A 20,527-nucleotide genomic window follows, 5' to 3' on the forward strand; every position below is an offset into this window, starting at 1 on the left:
GTGGAGTAGCAGGGCCTAGCGATCTCTCAGTTGTGGCTTGGGAATGTGGAGGTTTTGGTAGGTTGGGGTGTCCCTTAGCATTCTGTGGGGATTCGTGTCTCGATTCATCTCTGCAGTCAATATATTTGCTTATCAGTTTACCTCTTGCTTTTGAGTCAACTGTAGCTCTTAGGAGAGTAGAGGAAAAGACCGGAGTGATCATTCCATTTAGTGACTGAGTTAGTCAAGGTTTTCCAGAAGGCATGGGGATGAGAAGTGATGATGTTCTGTGTGTCCAGCCCAACATGGAAGGTAGATGGGAAGAGGTGGGCAGAGGAGGAACAGGAATTATTTAACCTATTGTCCAAACCAGGAAACCTTTTAAAGTAAACCTGTTACTGATGAAAACTATACATACAGAAAATGCACAAATCCTTTGTTCAGTTCAATGCATTTTCATAAAGTGAGCACCCTTGTGTCCCCAACATGCAGATCAAGAGACAGAACATCTCCAGCCTCCCCTTATGTCACCACCGTCCCAACTTCTAATAGCATCCTCTAGTTTCACCTTTCAGGTACATTGTATGGATGGAATCACAGGTTAGGTACTCTTCTGGGTCAGTTTCCTTTATTCAGCGTTTTGCCTGCAATTCATTCATGTCATTGCATGTGGCGGCAGGACGTTCATTCTCATTGCTGCATAGTTACGTGGTGTGAATGTACCACAGTTTAGATATCCATTCTGTTGAAGGACATTTCGATACTTTCTGGTTTGGGGCTGTTACAAATAGTGCTATTGTGAATGTTCTAGTGTCTGTGTTGGTAAGTAGATGTACAAATTTCTGTTGGGTACATGCCTAGGAGAGGAATTCCTGGATCATAGGATATGTATTCCCAGCTATTAGAGACAATCAGAGCACTTAAGAGCAAAAGGAGGTACTATTAATAGTTGTGAATAGACTAGGAACGTGAACCTGACCTGGCCCATTGCAACTGGGGTTGACCAGGACCATATCAACAGGATTGGCCTGGGTAAGCCTGATATAGGGTCACCCTAGTGCACAGTGACCACTCTCCTGGAGAGTCACCCAGCTACTAGTACATCTGGTCATCTGGCAGGATCCATCCTCCGGGCCCTGCTGACCACAGGCTCTGCTGCCAGGAAGCCTGGCAGGGCCAGAGAGGGAGGAGGGCCTTTTCTGCTTCCAACTTTCGAGGGAAAAACTCTCCAATGAAAAGGACGGCCCAGGAGACGGCCACCACTCTGCCCTCCTGCCCTGAGCCAGCAGCCCACCCTGCATGACCCCAGGATACCATGAACTTCATCAGCTACCTACTTCAGGGCTGGAACCCAGGGAAGCCCGGCTCCCCGCCAATCTCGGGGAAAAAACCTGAGGAAAAGGGGAAGTTGAGGAGCACATACTAAATGCTTATGTTCTCTCAGATCCCTCAACCCCCTACCAGGGCAGTAATGCTATTGCCCCCATTCTACAGGTGTTAAAACTGAGACTCAGGGAGGTTAAATAGCTTGGGATTCTGCCACTTTTTCCTCCACTGCTTTTTCTCCCAGACTGGGTAGCCTTGCTTCCTTCTCCCAGCCTGGCAAAGATAGGGGATGTGGCCTTGAACAAGGTAGCTACATTCCCTGTCCTCAGGGGGCTTACTTTGAGTGACCTGGGGAGACAGACCAGTACATGGCTTCATCAGTGTGGCACCGTCTGTGATGGGTGCCTGGGGAGCACAGGGCAGGGGCCTAGGGTGTGGTGGAGCATCCCAGGAGGCCTTGGAACCAGGCGAGGGAGAGAGCAGGGCATCTGACATACAGTGGGCTTGGGGCTGTGACAGATATGGTGGGCTGGCATTTGGCATCTTCCCCACTCCTTTGAAGCTACAGTTTGAGATGTGAATTAGGTTTCCCTTTGAAAGAGTGAAATTTGGAGGGAGGAAGCAAGGGGGCTGTTTTTCGCAGAACATCTGTCATCCAGTCACCAGCTTTGTGAGGGTCTATTGGCAGGAATGGTGGCAGAGGGGCCTCCTGCCCCTGGATCACAGCTCAGCCATGCAGGTGGGGCTTCCTGATTTCCTGCCCCCTGGATCAGGATAGAGGCAGGCAATTCAGTTTGTGTTGTTCCATGAGGCTCAGCCCAGAGTTGGCTCCTCCAGTTCTTCCAGTGGTTTTGTAAGCACCTAATTCCCAGCATTAAATATTAAATCTCTTTCTACCTAAAACGTAAGGCATGTCCCTCCTATGCTAGGAATCCTCCCGGGGCTCCCATCTAAAACAGAGTGAAAACAATTTCCTCACAAAGGCCCTGCAATCTGCATCCCCTCCATCCCTCTCATCTCCTACCTGTTGTTCTGTTTCAGCCACACAAGCCTCCTCGATGTTCCCCAGACCTGCCAGGCATGAGCTCACCTCAGGACCTTTGCATTTGTCATTCCCTCTGCCTGACATGCTCTTCCCCTAGACAACCTCAGGGCCTGCCCTCTCACTGCCTCAGGTCTCTCTGTTCAATATTACTTGTCCATGCTATTTAAAACTGCACATCTCCCCCTACAGTCTCTCACCCACTTTACCATGTTCTTCTTTTTTTTTTCCCCCTGTAACACTTACCAGTTTCTAACATGCTATATAATTAAATTTTCTATTGAACTTTTGAACAATAAAAGTGATATATATTGCATTTTGTGCTGGTTCTCCCCACTGCAAGGCTAGCGCCATGAAGCCAGGAAATGTTATCTTTTGTGTTCACTGGGTATCCCCAGGACCTAGCACAGTATTCAAGCTCACAAAATGTGTTGAATGAAGAATGATTAGCCAAAGTTATCAGCAGAGGCCAAGCCACAGGGCAACAGTTTAGGGATCTGTCCCCAAACTTCAAGGCAAAGAAAAGAGCAAGGAACCCAGCAGTTCACCATGGTAGGGACAGAGTGGCCCAAACTGAGTGGGACAGGGCTTCTGCACCTTACAGAGACACCTGGTTTTTGTCTGAGTCCATCATTATCATGTGATCTGGGCCCAGACTCACTTCCAGCGGTCATTACCTTCGGATTTTATAGTTTGCCACCAATCGTGGGAAACTTTTTTTCTCCTTGGTCTCAGGTTCAGTCAGCAGGAGCTGGCAGCCACCTGACAACCGTCTTGGTCCTTTGGCTGGGGCAGGCTGGCTGGGTTGCTTGTTGGTGTCTGGGCAGTGGTGGCAGCTCAGCGGACTGTGCTTTGGGAGAGTGTAAGGTTTACACTTTGCATGGAACAAAATAGTTTCCCTTTTGTCTAAGGTTCTTTCTGACAATGTCCAGTGGAACAGGCTCTATGGGTAAAATGCCCCCAAACATGTCACATCCTCCCACTCAGGAATGGCTGAAAATACACTTTTTTTTTGGGCCGTGCTGCAGGGATCTTAGTTCCCCAGCCAGGGATGGAACCCAGGCCCCCAGCATTGGGAGCTCGGAATCCTGGGCTGCCAGGGAATTCCCAGAAAATACACACTTTAATCTTGTGCAGCCTGTGGAAGTCCTGTGCACGTGAGCCGGTGGAAGGAAGTGTTAGAGCAGCGACGGCAGGCCTGTGACCCTGTTCTCTGTGGGCTGGGCTGTGTTCTGGAGTCCTTGAGGCCCTGCGCTGGGTTTGTCTTCCCCGGCCGCATGCCTGCTGGGGTTGTATGTCCACGTCCGCCCGTTAACCAGCTGTGGGACTTGGGAACTCATGTCCTATGGCTTTAGCCACCTGCTCCTACCCACGTCACACTTTGGGAACAGGCCCTAAGGTTTCAGGAGATTCTCATATGGTCTTTGACTTCTGTTTCTCTTGTCTCTATTCCTTGCCTGCTTTGCAAGGGGGGATATGTCCTGGGCCAGGGAAGGGGAACACTGACCCCTGGGGCCTTCAAAAGTGACTGTTCTGCATAACTGGCTGCGGGGAGGCTCCCTCCTGCCCAAGGTCGGGGGTTGGATGAGTCCTGCCTGGTTCCTTCAGCCTCTGCAGGGGGAGGCTGCTCTGAATGGGAGATGTGCCCCGGGTCACACAGTGCTTTGTCCCCTCCAGGCCACTCTGAACCCTCACCCCGAACTTTTCTTAGGGTTGAGAGTCTGGCTCTGGGGGTCTCCATACTGGGAACGCACAGGAGGGACTGCTGCCTGTCTGATCCAGAAGCACATGGGGCGCCGAGGAGGACTCACAGCCCCACGGGCCACGGGCCAGAGTCGACAGGGAAAGGAAAGCAGGGTGGAGGTCGAAGGGCGGGTGCCTGGGCTGAGGAGGAGGTGGGCTGGGGGTGGGGGGAGGAGCCCACACAAGGCCAGGGATTCGCCGGAATCCTCCAGGGCTTTGTTTGGTTCTTCTGCACACCGCGAGCCTCTCACCAGGCCTAAGGGGGCCTTGGCGCTCAGCAGAAGTTTGCTGAATGGATGGATGAATGAGAGCAAAAGGGGCTGGGGGAGGGGCGGAGGAAGTGGGTAGCTGGGGGAGGGGAGAGGGTGGGGGAGGGGAGGTAGCCACTGGCTGGAGAGCGGAGGAGGAGGGAGGCGGGCAGAGCTGGGCGAGCCTGCTGGTCTAGAATCCGGCCTGGAGGAGATGGCGGCGGGGAGGGGCCCAGCGGCTGCCCTCCCCACCAACGTGGCTTAAAACCTCGTTAGTCCCTGCACCCGGCCTCCAGGCCTCTCACCAACCTCACGAATCCTGGGGGTCATCAGTCCTCTGAGGCCGAGTCCTCACTGTGAATTGAGTAGCCAGCTTCTTTGTTTTCTTACTTTCTTTATTACTTTCCAACCACTAGGGGGTCGGTGGCCCTTCCCTCTGGGACTAGAATATCTGAGTGGCCCCGTGTGGTGGGCATCTTCAGTCTGTTGGCAAAACCAGGCTTGGACCCTCCCCCCGACTCCCCTCTCCCCACCGTCGCCTTATCTCTGAGGTCTGGATGGCGGGAAATACAGCTACTGGGATCTGGGCAGCTTAGGAGAGTCTGGGGTAGGTCTCTAGGGGTAGAGAGTGAGCCTGTGAGCAGAGAAAACCCAAAAGCTTGCCCTGCAGGCAGCTGCCAGGGACTCCTGCCGGAAGCAGTGGAGCTCGATGTGGGCAGTGCCAGGCAGGAGCTGCTGACAGCCAGGTTTCTGGGTCACCATCCAGGGTGCCCTGCCAGTTCCCAGGCTTTGGGGGTGGAGTGGGGTGAGCGCGGTAGGCATCCCAAGCCCAGACCCTGCTGCCTCCTTTGTCTGGGCTCTTCTAGGCCCTGCTCCCATCCCCCTCTTCCAGCCTTGCTGGGGCCTCAGGAGCACCACAGTCCCCCAGGAACGGGCTGATTGTTGATCTTCAAACTTCCCCTGGGCTTGTGGGTCTGCTGCCCTGGAGGTGGGGTATAAAGGTAATCCAGGACCCCTCCCGCTCTCCCTCCTCCACCCCTGCTCCCTGGGCTCTGTCCACAGTTCCTATGCATCCCTTTTTCTGGCAGTTTTGCTCTTCGTGGCAGGGGTATTTGGGGGCAGGATGGCTTTCGTGGGCAGAAATCCTTCTAGTTTCTAAAGAAGGAAGTCATCTTCCCAGTATGGTAAGGTTGGCACCTGGTGCCCCACCCATCTGGGCACTGCCCTGGTTCAGCTTAAGGTGGTGGCTTGGTTCCCTAGAAGTCTACAATACTTTTCTCCCAAGAACTCAAGTACCCATCACACAGTCAGTGAAATTGAGGTTGAAGTATCTTGCTGTGGCAAGGGGTAGAAATGGATAAAAGATGGAGGGTCTGGGCAGCGGGGTTGAGGGCTAGGCTGTCTTTGGTGGCCATTAGGTGTTGGAAGTGGAGGGGATGTGACTGAGATTGGGAGGCTCTGTGCTGGCCACAGCTGCAGACAGCTGGAGGGGGTGGGGACAAAACTAATCTGATGAGTGTGCGTTACTCCAGTCCACACAGGAGGAATCATGGCCCCATTTCATAGGTGAGGAAATCGGGGCTCATCTATGAGGTCAGGAGACTTGCCAAAGCCAGTGGCGGAGCCAGGATTCAGAATATCTGCTGTCTCACTTTTCTGAATCCTGCTCCACCCCACCGGGCTCTCCCCACCCCCTACCCTGCTCTACTTTTTTTTTTAATTCCATAGCCTTTATCTGACATCTAGACTCTGCCTCCCACCTTGCCACTTGGCACAGGTGGTGACCGAGCACTTGAAATGTGGCTAGTCCGAATTTAGATGTGATGGAAATACTATAAAGTCCTCACTGGCTTTCAAAGCCTAAGGGTTTTTTTTTTTAATGTAGAAATACTCAGTTATATTCTGTATATGATAACATTTGGGTGTATTGGATTAATTATTAAAATTAATTTCATGTGTTTCTTTTTACCACTGTAATATCTCACAAAGCATGTGTGCCTCCCATTCTGTTTCTGTTGGACAGTGCTGGTCTAGATTATTTGCTTATGTACTATTTACTGTCTCCCCACCCCACCCCCAGAATGTCAGCTCTTGGAGGGCAGGAGTCGACATTGTTTGCTCACTGTCCTGTTTTGTTCACGGTTGTATTTCAGGTTTTCAGAGCCTGGCACTGGTTTTTATTATAGGTGTTAAGTAAATATTTGTTTAATTGAATGGAGGGGATCCGATTCCAGGTCAGTCTCAGAGGGTTAGGAGGGGAGCCTGAGGGAGGGTATCTTTCATGCCTATAGGACCCCAGGTTGCCTGTCTCCTTCTGCCACCCCACGGAGATCCACAAGGTGATCTGGTCGACCCCCAAGGGGTCCTTCTTGACACCCTGCCCCCCACTGCCTCTGGCTGCAGGTGAGCGATGCTGGAAGCTGGGAGAGGGACTGCCCTGTGGACGGAACAGACCGTAAGGGCCACTGGGACCCTAGTTGCTGGCCCCGGCCTGCCCCCCCACCGCCCCCGGCAGGCAGTGGAGTCCCTGCGCGCCCACCCTCCGGAGCCCCGGGCCGGTCCCTCCCCGTGGTGGGCTGGGGGTGTGTGTGTTGTTGTCTGCGGGGAGAGCGTGGGGGTGTGTCCGGCTCGGGCTCACACAAGGTCACTGTGTCAGAGGCGCGTTCCGAACACTTTCTCTTTCCTTGCGATTCGATTGCGGCTCCGAAAGCCCCTTCCGTAGGGACTTCCCTCCGCGCCTGACTCACGCTGCCTCATGCGTGTGACTCAGGCCGGGCGCCGCGCCAGCCCCGCTCTCCCCGCCCGCCGCAGGGGCGGAGGGACGGCCAGCGACAGGGGGCGGGGCGTGCGGGGACGGGTGCCCGGGCGGAGAGCGGGGGAGACCGACGGTCTGGCAGAGATGGGGAACTGAGGGGCACAGGGGTACCGTCTAGAAGGGAGTGACACAGGAACTGAGGGGATGGATGAAAGTCAGCGGTAGGAGAGGCTGACCGAGGGAGACTGAGCAAATGGGAGGAGAGAGAGAGAAAGTGGAGAAGGACACAGAGACAGGAAAGAGAGAACCGAAAGCCTCCGCGGAGGCCCTGGCAGACCGAAGGTGGGAGGATGGACAAGTGACAAGTGAGAGGAAGGGAGGAGAGAGGAGGGAGACAGGAGCGCGTGCGGGCTGCCGCCCCCGAGTCCTGCTAACACCTGGGGGCCGCCGGCCTGTCCTGGGAGGCTGGGCCGAGGGACCATCGCCTCGGAGCCTTGCGCTTCTCTTGCAGCTCCGCCTTCCCAGCTCTGTGACAGCTGGCACCTGACTTCCTGTCTCTGCGCCTCCATCTTCTCATCCGCGAAGTGGGAGGCGGTGGTGGAGCATAATCCTGTCCGCCGCCCCCACCGCGCCACCCCGTGCTTGTTATTCTCCTTCATCCACCCTCTTACCCTCCCCATCCACCTCTGCTCTGACCTGCTCTTTGCCTGGGAGGCTGACGCTTGGCTGCGTCCCTGGGCCCGCCTCTCGGCTGGCTTTCTGTTGGTCAGTACCCACTCGCAGGAGATCCGAGAGAAGGAGAGAAGCTGGGGTACTCCTTCCTCTGCCCTGGCCCTGCTTTGGCCCCTGGTCTGGCTGCAGCTGTGTCTCTCCATGACCGAAGCTCCAGGAACATTAACATCTGCCCCTTACCGTTTCAGCCTTGGGAGTCACGACTTCCTGACATTGTTGGTCCCAGTGCCACATCACCCCTCTCTGATCCCCTTCACCTGCCAGCACTCCTGTAAAGAGCCCCTCCGCTAAAGCCTCTTGAAGCCCCTGGGTTGGGTCCCCTTTCCTGCCGGGGCCCCGACTGCTGCACTGCAGGGCTAGCACTCAATGAAGCAGCACAGCACTTGGCACCCAGTAAATCATAGCCCTTACCATTATCCTGCACAACATTAAAAAAGCACTCGGGGGCTTCCCTGGTGGCGCAGTGGTTGAGAGTCCGCCTGCCGATGCAGGGGACATGGGTTCGTGCCCCGGTCCGGGAAGATCCCACATGCCGCGGAGCGGCTGGGCCCGTGAGCCTTGGCCGCTGGGCCTGCGCGTCCGGAGCCTGTGCTCCGCAACGGGAGAGGCCACAGCAGTGAGAGGCCCGCGTACCGCTAAAAAAAAAAAAAAAAAAGCACTCGGATACCTATTAGCTCTTTAAATCATCACAGTGAGTCTGTGAAACAAGGGTGGGCTAATTAGCTTCGGCGGCTCATGCAGTTGAGAAGCAACACAATAGAATACGAGTAGTGACAGTGGACTGTTTCCTATGGGTGATAGGCCAGGTTAGGAAGGGGGCAGAATAACAATAACAATAGTAGTAGCTAAGATGTAGTAATACTTCCCAAGTGCCAGACACAGTTCTGATATATTATTATTAACTCATTTAATCCTTGCAACAGCCCTATGAGGTAGCTGCTCTCCTTACTGCCATTTTACAGTTGTGGTAACTGAGGCACAGAGAGGTTAAGTAACTTTCCAAAGGCCACACAGCAGAGCTGGGCCGGAACACAGTCAGTCTGGATCTAGATCCACCACTCTAAACCTCTCCTAGGTAACCCCTTGGGGAGGGGTAGGCAGGGTGAGCACACCTGCATTCCAGGCTCAGTAGACAGCATGGGCAGAGCATTGGAGGGGAAAGAGCTTTTGCTGCGGGTTTCAGAAATAACCAGCCCGTGCTGTTAGCACCTGGGGGAGAAGGAAGCAGCCTAATTTGACAATGAAAGGAAGTGAATTGGAGCTGATCTTGGGGAATCCACCTGTCAGCCAGGGGCATGGACTTTTTTCTGAAGGTAATAGGGCACCACGGAAGGTTTTGAGCAGATGTGGAACAGGCTGGCATTTTAGAAAGGACTACTTTAAAATGCAAGAGAGACACTGTTTTTTCCCTATCAAATGGCAAAGAGCTTTAAAGTGATAATTCCCGATGCTGTCAACGTTTCAGAGCACTAAGTGCTCTCACATGTACCTGGTGAGAAGCAGTTGGTTTCACCTTTCTGGAAAGCAGCTGAGCCCTGTGTCGTGCTTGAGGAGGGTTCAGCCCTTTGACCTGCCAATCCCATTTCTAGGAATCTTGCCCCTGACATAATTAGAAAAGGGGTCAGGGATTTATGTCCCAGAATCTGAAATTCATTCCATCATTGATAATAATAGTAATTATAATGAAAGGAAACAATATAAATGTCCAACAGGAGGGAATTGCTAAAATAAATTAAGAGTGAAGTATCACAGAATGTTTTATAGCAATTAATATAATTTTTTCAAAGAAAGTAAGTGCATCAGAAATGCTATAGATTTCTAGAACTCTTAGAAGTAATAACTGAGTTCATAGTGGCTGTAGGGTACAAGATTAACACACAAAAATCAATCGTATTTCTATATGATAGCAACGAACAACTGGAAACAGATGAAAAAGACAGTACTATTTATAATCACTTCCAAAAAAAAAAGAAACGACAACAAAAAGAAATACTTGGGTATAAATCTAACAAAACATATGCAGGATGTCTATGCTGAAAACTATAAAATGTTAATGAAAGAAATCACAGAAGATCTAAATACACGGAGAAACATATGTTCATGGATTGGAAGAGTCAACATAGTAAAGACGTCATTTTTCCCCAGACTGATCGAATTTGTTTCCTAGAGCTGCTGTACCAAGGTACCACAAACTGGGTGACTTAAAACAACAAAGATTTGTCTCACAGCTCTGGAGGCTAGAGGTCTGAAATCAAGGTGTCAGCAGGATCATGCTGTCTCTGAAGCCTCCAGGGGAGGATCCGTCCCCGCTTCTTTGAGCTTCTGGTGGTTTACCCACAATCCTTGGTGTCCTTCAGCTGGTAGCTGCAGCACTTAAACATCTGCCTCTGTTGTTATATTGTATTCACCCTGTGTGTCTGTCTCTTCTCTTATAGGGATCTTGGGTTAAGGACCCACCCTACTCCACTATGACCTCATCTTAACTAAGTACATCTACAATGGCCCTATTTCCAAATAAAGTCACATTCTGAGGTGATGTATTGGGCCCAGGTTAGGACTTCAACATATCTTTTTGGGGGACACAATTCATAAAACTGATCTATAGATTTAACACAATTCCAATCAGATCCCAGCAGGAATTCTTGTAGATACAGACGAGCTGATTCTAAAGTTTATATGGAAAGGCCAAGAAACGAGAATAGCTAAAAACAATTTTGAAAAAGAAGAAGAAAGTTGGAGGAATGACATGATCTGATTTTAGGACTTACAACAAGGCTTGCAGTATTAATCAAGAGTGTGAAAAAAAAAAAAAGAGTGTGGTGTTGTCAAAGGAATGGACACATAGATCAATGAAACAATAGAGAGCCTAGAAATAGATCCACATAAATATAGCCAATTGATTTTGACAAAGGTGCAGAGCAATTCAATGGAGAAAGGATAGTCTTTCCAACAGATGGTGCTGGAACTACTGGATATCTATATGCAAGAGAAGTGAACCTTGTCCTAAACCTCACACATTATACTAAAATTAAGTCAAAATGAGTTATAGATCTAAATGTAAAATCTAAAACTATGAAACGTCTAGAAGAAAACATAGGAGAAAATCTTCATGACTTGTGGTTAGTCAAAGAGTTCCTAAAACATGACACTAAGACCGAGATCCAGGGCTTCCCTGGTGGCGCAGTGGTTAAGAATCCGCCTGCCAATGTAGGGGACACGGATTCGAGCCCTGGCCCAGGAAGATCCCACATGCCGCGGAGCAACTAAGCCCGTGTGCCACAACTACCGAAGCCTACGCGCCGTGCTCCGCAATAAGAGAAGCCACTGCAATGAGAAACCCGCGCACCGCAACGAAGACCCAACGCAGCCAAAAATTAAAATAAATTTATAAGAAAAAAAAAAAAAAACCGAGATCCATGAAAGAAAATAACTGATAAATTGGACTTTATCAATTTAACAAAAGAATCTCTGAAAGATATTGTTAGAAGAACTAAAAGACAAAAAAATTTAAAAATAAAAAAACTAAAAGACGAGTTATGGGCTGAGACACAATATTTACAAATCATATATTTGACGAAAGACTTGTATCCAGAATTCATTAAAAAGTCTTAAAACTGAGCAGTAAGAAAACGACCAACCATATTTTTTAATTGGAGTATAATTGCTTTACAATGTTGTGTTAATTTCTGCTGTACAATGAAGTGAAGTGAATCAGCTATATGTATACATATATCCCCTCCCTCGTGGACCTCCCACCTCACCCTCATCCCACCCATCTACGTCATCATAGAGGACCGAGCTGAGCTCCCTGTGCTATACAGCAGGTTCCCACTAGCTATGTATTTTACACATGGCAGTGTATTTATGTCAAACCTAATCTCCCAACTCATCCCACCCTCCCCTTCTCCCGCTGTGTCCACACGTCCGTTCTCTACGCCTGCGTCTCTATTCCTGACCTGCAAATAGGTTCATCTGTACCATTTTTCTAGATTCCACATATATGCGTTAATATATGATACTTGTTTTTCTCTTTCTGACTTATTTCATTCTTTATGACGGACTCTAGGTCCATCCACATCTCTACAAATGACCCAGTTTCGTTCCTTTTTATGGCTAATATTCCATTATATATATGTACCACATCTTCTTTATCCATTCATCTGTTGATGGACATTTAGGTTGTTTACATGTCCTGGCTATTGAAAATAATGCTGCAATGGACATTGTGGTACATGTGACTTTTTTTAAATAGAACTTTACTGGAGTATAATTGCTTCACGATACTGTGTTGGTTTCTGTTGTGCGGCAAAGTGAATCAGTCATATGCATACATATATCCCCATATCCCCTCCTTCTTGAGCCTCCTTCCCACCCTTCCTATCCCACCTCTCTAGGTCATCGCAAAGCAGGAGCTAATCTCCCTGTGCTATGCTGCTGCTTCCCACTAGCTAACTATTTTACATTCGGTAGTGTATATATGTCGATGCTACTCTCACTTCGCCCCAGCTCCCCCCTCCCACCCCCGCCGTGTCCTCAAGTCCATTCTCTATGTCTACGTCTTTATTCCTGCCCTGTCACTGGGTTCATCAGTACCATTTTTTTTAGATTCCATATATGTGTGTTAGCATATGGTATTTGTTTTTCTCTTTCTGACTTACTTCACTCAGTATGACAGACTCTAAGTCCATCCACCTCATTACAAATAACTCAATTTCGTGTCTTTTTATGGCTGAGTAATATTCCATTGTATATATGTGCCACATCTTCTTTATCCATTCATCTGTCGATGGACACAGGTTGCATCCATGTCCTGGCTATTGTAAATAGTGCTGCAATGAACATTGGGGTGCATGTGTCTTTTTGAATTATGGTTTTCTCAGCGTATATGCCCAGTAGTGGGATTGCTGGGTCATATGGTAATTCTATTTTTAGTTTTTTAACTCCTCCATACTGTTCTCCACAGTGGCTGTATCAATTTACATTCCCACCAACAGTGCAAGAGGGTTCCCTTTTCTCCACACCCCCTCCAGCATTTATTGTTTGTAGATTTTCTGATGATGCCCATTCTGACTGGTGTGAGGTGATACCTCATTGTAGTTTTGATTTGCATTTCTCTAATAATTAGTGATGTTGAGCATCTTTTCATGTGCCTCTCGGCCATCTGTATGTCTTCTTTGGAGAAATGTCTATTTAGGTCTTCCGCCCATTTTTGTTTTGTTTTGTTTTTTAATTAATTAATTTTATTTATTTATTTATGGCTGTGTTGGGTCTTCGTCGCTGTGCGCTGGCTTTCTCTAGTTGCGGCAAGCGGGGGCTACTCTTTGTTGCAGTGTGTGAGTTTCTCATTGCAGTGGCTTCTCTTGTTGTGGAGCACGGGCTCTAGGTGCGTGGACTTCAGTAGTTGTGGCACGTGGGCTCAGTAGTTGTGGCTCGCGGGATAAGCGCAGCCTCAGTAGTTGTGGCACACGGGCTTAGTTGCTCCGTGGCATGTGGGATCTTCCTGGACCAGGTCTCGAACCCATGGCCCCTGCATTGGCAGGTGAGTTCTTAACCACTGTGCCACCAGGGAAGTCCTCCGCCCATTTTCGGATTGGATTGTTTGTTTTTTTGATACTGAACTACATGACCTGTTTGTATATTTTGGAGATTAATCCTTTGTCCATTGCTTCATTTGAAAATATTTTCTCCCATTCTGAGGGCTATCCTTTCGTCTTGTTTATGGTTTCCTTTATTGTGCAAAAGCTTTTAAGTTTAATTAGGTCCCATTTGTTTATTTTTGTTTTTATTTTCCTTAGTCTACGAGGTGGGTCAAAAAAGATCTTGCTGTGATTTATGTCAAAGAGTGTTTTTCCTATGTTTTCCTCTAAGTGTCCAGTCTTACATTTAGGTCTTTAATCCATTTTGAGTTTAGTTTTGTGTATGGTGTTAGGTAATGTTCTAATTTCATTCTTTTACATGTAGCTGTCCAGTTTTCCCAGCACCAAGTATTGAAAAGGCTGTCTTCTCTCCATTGTATATTCTTGCCTCCTTTGTCATTAGGTGACCATAGGTGCGTGGGTTTATCTCTGGGCTTTCTATCCTGTACCATTGATCTATATTTCTGTTTTTGTGCCATACCATACTGTCTTGATTACTGTAGCTTTGTAGTATAGTCTTTTAAAAATATCTTTATTGGAGTATAATTGCTTCACAATGTTGTGTCAGTTTCTGCTGTACAACAAAGTGAATCAGCTATATGTATACATACATCCCCATATCCCCTCCTTCTTGAGCCTCCCTCCCACCCTCCCTATCCCACCCCTCTAGGTCGCCACAAAGTATCGAGCTGATCTCCCTGTGCTATGCAGCAGCTTCCCTGTAGTATAGTCTGAAGTCAGGGAACCTGATACCTCCAGCTCTGTTTTTCTTTCTCAAGATTGCTTTGGCTATTTGGGGTATGACCAACCAAATTTAAACAGACAAAAGAGTTGAACAGACACTTCACCCGAGGGTAAATACAGGTGGCAAATAAGCCCATGCAAAGATACTGAATGTCATTAGCCTTTGGGTAAGTGCAAATGAAAACAATGACCCAGCATTCCCACTCCTAGATATTTACCCTAGAGAAACAAAAACTTACATTCACACAAACACCTATACAAGAATGTTGATAGCAGCTCTATTCATAATCACCAAAAACTGGAAGCAACCCAAATTGGAAGATTGGATACATGAACTGTGGTTCACTTAGGGAACTCAGGAGTAAGAAGGAACAAACTCTTGATACAAATAACAACGTGGGTGAAAGAAGCCAGTTTCAAAGGACACATGTCCTTTGAGACTGTACGGTCCAATTTACGTGACATTCTAGAAAAGACAAAAAATGGTGATGAGAACAGATCAGTGGTTCTCAGGGCTAGGGCTTGGGGAAGGTGTGCCTACCTGGGGATGGCAAGAGGGAGTATATTGGGGATGATGGCACTGTTCGGAATACTGATCATGGTGGTTACATGAGTCTGTACGTGTAAAATTAATAGAAATGCACACCAAAAGAGGTATCTGTTACTGCATGATAATTTGAAAAACCAACTATATACACTTGGGTAACTATGTGATAAAGCAAGCATAGTACACTGTTAATGGGAGAATCTAGTGGTGGATATGGGTGATCACTGAACAATTCTTTTAGATTTGCTGTCTGTGTGAAAATTTTCATAATACAATCTTGGAAAAAAACTATATTCAGAATGATCCTAAGTTTGTTTTTATTATTTATTTATTTACAAATTTATTTATTTATTAATTTTTGGCTGCGTTGGGTCTTCGTTGCTGCACGTGGGCTTTCTCTAGTTGTGGCAAGCGGGGGCTACTCTTTGTTGCGGTGTGCAGGCTTCTCATTGCAGTGGCTTCTCTTGTGGCAGAGCACGGTCTCTAGGTGCGCGGGCTCCAGTAGCTGTGGCTTGTGAGCTCTAGAGCGCAGGCTCAGTAGTTGTGGCACATGGGCTTAGTTGCTCTGCAGCATGTGGAATCTTCCTGGACGAGGGATCGAACCCGTGTCCCCTGCATTGGCAGGCGGATTCTTAACCACTGCGCCACCAGGGAAGCCCCGTAAGTTAGTTTTTAAAGTCTCTCTCTCCCTCTCTCTCTCTCTCTCTCTCTCTCTCTCTCTCTCTCTCTCTCTCTCTATTGGTCTATCTCACATATACAAATATAGGAAGAAGATATCATATCAAAATATTAACAATGGGGATCTCTCTGAAGGGTAAAATTGTGAGTGATTAAAATTATCTTTTTATATAGTTCTGTATTTTTGTATAATGAGCACATATTTATTTTATTTAGGGAGAGTATAGGCTGTATTTTATTTATTTGAAATGTCTTTTTTTTCAATTACGTGTGCAATCCTGGCTTATTGTAAGGTTCGAATGGTACAGAAACCTTATTGTAAGGTTCAAATGGTACCCCACAGGGAAAGTCCCTCGTACTCACTCCCAGCACTGCTAACATTCTGCATATATCCTAAAGGCTAAGTCTTAAATTCAAGTTCATTTTTTTCAGATTATGTCATCTTTAACAACACTAAGCAAGTCAAACAATATTCTATCTTTGTTTCCCATTACTATCACCTAACAATGAAAGTTTTATATTTACAAGGAAAATGGCCTTTATTCTATAGGTTTGAGGCATAGAACCTGAAAAGACGGTGTAATAATTTTTCTTGATTCCAAGAATTGAAACAGGAAAGAGTCTGCTTCCTTGGGTCACTCTTCTTTGTTATTTTAAAAGATATAACCATATGTATTTGTTTTCAATTTCTTTTGTATCTTAGGTCAAAACTGGAATGCTCTTTTGTTCTATGTTTGTGTGCTTCATTGCACCAATAATAAAATAATACCTGCTGAGGAAACTGAGATCAGAGCCAAGAGGGACTGAGGCTCAGGGTCACTTCTGGCACAGCCACCAAGTCCCCGTGACCCCTCTCTGGGCCTCAGTTTTCTATGCTATATTATTTTTATAATGAAGAACAAACAAACAAAAGTAATAATAAAACCCTGTTACTAGGCAGCAGCATGGAGGGTGCTGCAAAGAGTGCTGATTGTCCTGCATGCCTGATCTCCCCTTCTTCCTGAGGACTAAACTTCTATATTTTTAGCAGAGCACATGGTGACCCTCAAAATAGACTGTTTCCTTGCCTTCCTTGTTAGATGTGGTCAATGGAAAATGAGCAAAAAATTTTTAAAGGGAAGGGATGTTTTCTTTTTCTCCAATTACTCCTTTCTAATGACTAGGATGTGGATATGATGGCTGGAGAACAAGCAGCTATTTTAGACCATGAGGAAACTTTGAGAATGAAAGCCATACACCACAGAGCAATCAGATAGAAAAAGGTGGGTTCCTGGCACTGCGGTGCACCATGCTAACTCTCCACTACCTGCCTCTGGACTTCTTGAATGTGACAGAGAAATACACCTCTGTCTAGTAGAATCATTGGTATCTTTTTATATTGAATTATAAATGACATACAATATTATATTAGTTTCTGGTGTACAACATAGTGATTCAATATTTTTATATATTGCGAAATGAACACCACGATAAGTCTAATTACCATCTGTCATCATACAGAGTTATTACAATATTATTGACTATATTCCCTATGTTGTACATTACATCTCAGCCATTTATTTATTTTATAGCTGGAATTTTGTACCTTTTAATCCCCTTCACCTATTTCACCTGTGCCCCCAATTTACCTCCCCTAATCCATTGGTATTTTGGGATTTTGTTATTTGCAGCCATATACACAAAAGGCAGGAGAATCAGTGAGGAGACTGTTTTAGTAATTGAAGGGAGAGACAATGAGGGCCTGAACCGTGGTGGGAAGTAGATTTAAGAGACATTCATCTAGGACGTGCCAAGTTCCCACGTCTGAGGGAGGGACCATTTAAAGGGGGCTGTGGGTTGCATTGAGCTGGAGTTGAGCAGAGAGGTCTGAGCTGGAGGAAGCATGTGGTCAGAGAGGTAAAGATGCCCAAGTCACACAGCCAGGAGGATCCTGAATGCAGTGTGTATTAGTTACCTATTGATGAGTAAGAAGTCACTCCAAAACTTAGCAAGGGGGAGTCAGGGGTCTGGGAGCTGCCTAGCTGGGTGGTTCTAGCTTGGGGTCTGTCATGAGATTGCAGTTAAGACGCTGGCCAGGGCTGCAGTCACCTGAAGGCTTGATGGGGCTGGAGGAGCCATTTCCAAGGCAGCTCATTCACCCGGCTGCTGACCTGTGCTGAGGGCCCACCCTGTGCCCACCCTGTGCTGAAAATTTTACCCAAGTAAAGATGACACCACTTCTGGGGGCTGAGGAGAGAGACAGTGTAGCACAATGGTGGTCTCTGATAAGTTCCGACAAGGATGGTCAGGATAATTAAGAGACATGCTGTCTACAAGGTATGTGGCCACAGCAAGTGCTCACTAAATGTTAGCTCCTGGTGGGTCTAGGGCCAGAGAGAATGCGATTCACGTCCCAGCTTCGCCACCTAGTAGTTGTGGTGCCTCAGAGTCCTCAGTCCTCAAATGGGATGCTGATATCCTATAAAGTGTTGTCATGAGGACTGAAGAAGGAAATACATGTGAAATACTGAAGCTAGTGCCCGACGTCATAATTGCCCAAATAAAGCTTTATGTTGGTTACTATCCCAGCTCAGAATTCTCCAGGGGCTTGCCCATGCTGCAGCACCAAAGCGACTCAAAGCCTCCTCCATGGAGCCTTGCCAGCTGAATTTCACCCCCGCCCCCAGGACCTGGCCTCTGTCTTCCTGTGCCCCTGTTGCCACCCCCCATGCCACCGCCATGCCCAGCCCTCTGTTCATCTCTTCCCCAAGCCTTTCCTGGCGGGAGCTCCCAGATGGGCCTCACCTGCCCCTGTGCTTTTCAGGGCATGCCCCCACCCCCTTGTTCCCTGTGCCTGGCACGGTGCTGGGCACAGCCTGTGGTGGGGGGACGATCCACATTGCAACAGTTGCTGTGAGGGGCGTGGCTGACTCAGCTGAGATAGAGGCATCCAGGGGGCCGGCTGACGGGGAGCAGGAAGGAGCAGGGGGTGGGAGTGGGGAGGGGGTTCTCTGGAAAGGCCGTGGAGGAAGTAAGCCAGAGGTGAGAGGCAAATAGTAGCCCCACAGCCGTGGGTGGCAGTTGTGGCTTTTTCATCTGCACACTCTAGGTGCTCAAGAGTTGCTTTTAGGGACTTCCCCGGAGGTCCAGTGGTTAAGACTCCGCGCTTCCCCTGCAGGGAGCATGGGTTTGATCCCCGGTTGGGGAACTGAGATCCCACATGCTGCACCGCGTGGCCTAAAATTAAAAAAAAAAAAAAAAAAAAAAAGAGTTGCTTTTATAGTTAATTGGAAGGAGGGTCATCTCAGGATTTGAAGGGTGATAAAATCCCTGCCTTTCCCCCAAATACCCTCCATCAGTTTGTTCAAGGTACATGAAAGTTCCCCATTAGAATCGTGTTTGGCTTGAAAGCCAGTGTCCCAGAGGCTCCCGTTGAAATCTGCACCCAGCGTGTTCCATGGGCGGGTTAACGGAGCAGCCCATTAGTCCTGATGACCTGATCTGACAGACCATCTGTCACCCACAGCCTTGAGCTACACTGAAACCACCAAATGTGTCACCCAGCTTTGCTCCTCCTCAGGGTCCCCCCAGCCCCCTGGTGGTCCGGACTCCCTCTGAGTAACCCCAGCCCCCAAGGTTGTACAGACTCCTTCACCAAAACTTAGCCCTCCGAGGGCCGGGCCCTGCTGGGCTTCCCTTGGTGAGGAATGTGAGGCAGAATAAGTTCCCACAGGAAGCTTGAGGGGAGATGGCCCCTGCCTCCATCCCTCTCCTCGATGTACTACCCTAGTAGAAATAAAGGGTCTCTCCCTCGAGCCTTCTCCCATGGAATGCAGGAGCAGCTGTGCTGGGGCAGAGTGAGATGGCATCACAGAGCCGTAGAGCTTGGGACATGAAGGGACCCCAGTGAGCCAACTGGTTCAGTCCTCTGCGGTCAGGCAGGCAAGGTACCAATTCTCCATGGTTTTAGATACAGAAAACCCCTAACTGAGCTATTTTACCCCATCAGCTGGATCAGGCCAGCTCTGTCTCTCATGGAGAAGCACTTCCCACCTGGGCTTTTTTGCACTGGCCGGTCTTACAACACTTCTAAGAGGGAGACAGGTGTATCGTACAGGAGCAAGATTCAGGGTGCCTCAACTTGACACCTCATTCAAATGGCTTCAACAATGAAGATATTTTTGCTGTCTTGTAACAAGGTGATCAAAGGTGAAGTGGTGCCAGTGCTGGTTAATTGAGTGGCTCAACAGCATCATCCAGGGCAGAGGTTGTCTTCAACCTTCATCTCTCTGCCACTGCCAAGGCGTCAGCCATGTTTTTCCTCATGGTCACAAGATGGCTGCCTGTCACCAAGCATCATGCTTAGACATGACAAATGTACAGTCAAAGAAGAGAACTTTCCTGGAAGCTGCCAACAATTCATCTTCATGCCTCAGCAGCCATAATTACACCATTGCTCATTCAAAACCCAATATAAGTGCAATGTTGGGAGGCAATTCTCCATGGGCCTCTCGTGTGTTTGCACATCTCTCAAAGAGGTTTGTGTAGTGAATAGCCTTAAAAAATAGTGTTTTCGGACTTCCCTGGTGGCACAGTGGTTCAGAATCTGCCTGCCAATGCAGGGGACATGAGTTTGATCCCTGGTCCGGGAAGATCCCATGTGCCCCGGAGCAACTAAGCTCGTGCGCTGCAACTACTGAAGCCCGCGCCCTGCAATGAGAGAAGCCACTGCAATGAGAAGCCCGTGCACCGCAACGGAGTAGCTCACGCTCGATGCAACTAGAGAAAGCCCGTGCGCAGCAACAAAGACCAAAGGCAGCCAAAAATAAATAAATAAATAAATTTTAAAAATAGTATTTTCCTCCAGATCAAAGGGCAGATTTGTTGAATTCCTATTTTAAAAGATTCAGGTTCCCTAAGCTCTGGATTCCTCTTCTGTTAACACAGCTCATGTAGTCACATGACCACACCTCACTGCAAAGGGGGCTGGGAAATGTAGTCTTTAGCCAGACAAACATGTGCTCTGTTGAAATTTCCATTTCTACGGAAGAAGGGAGAATAAATATTGGGGCAGCTGGCAGGCTCTGCTATAGCTACTCCAATAAAACTGGGGTTCTT

The sequence above is a fragment of the Pseudorca crassidens genome, chromosome 10 (assembly GCF_039906515.1).
Source record: "Pseudorca crassidens isolate mPseCra1 chromosome 10, mPseCra1.hap1, whole genome shotgun sequence".
Classification (NCBI taxonomy): domain Eukaryota; kingdom Metazoa; phylum Chordata; class Mammalia; order Artiodactyla; family Delphinidae; genus Pseudorca; species Pseudorca crassidens.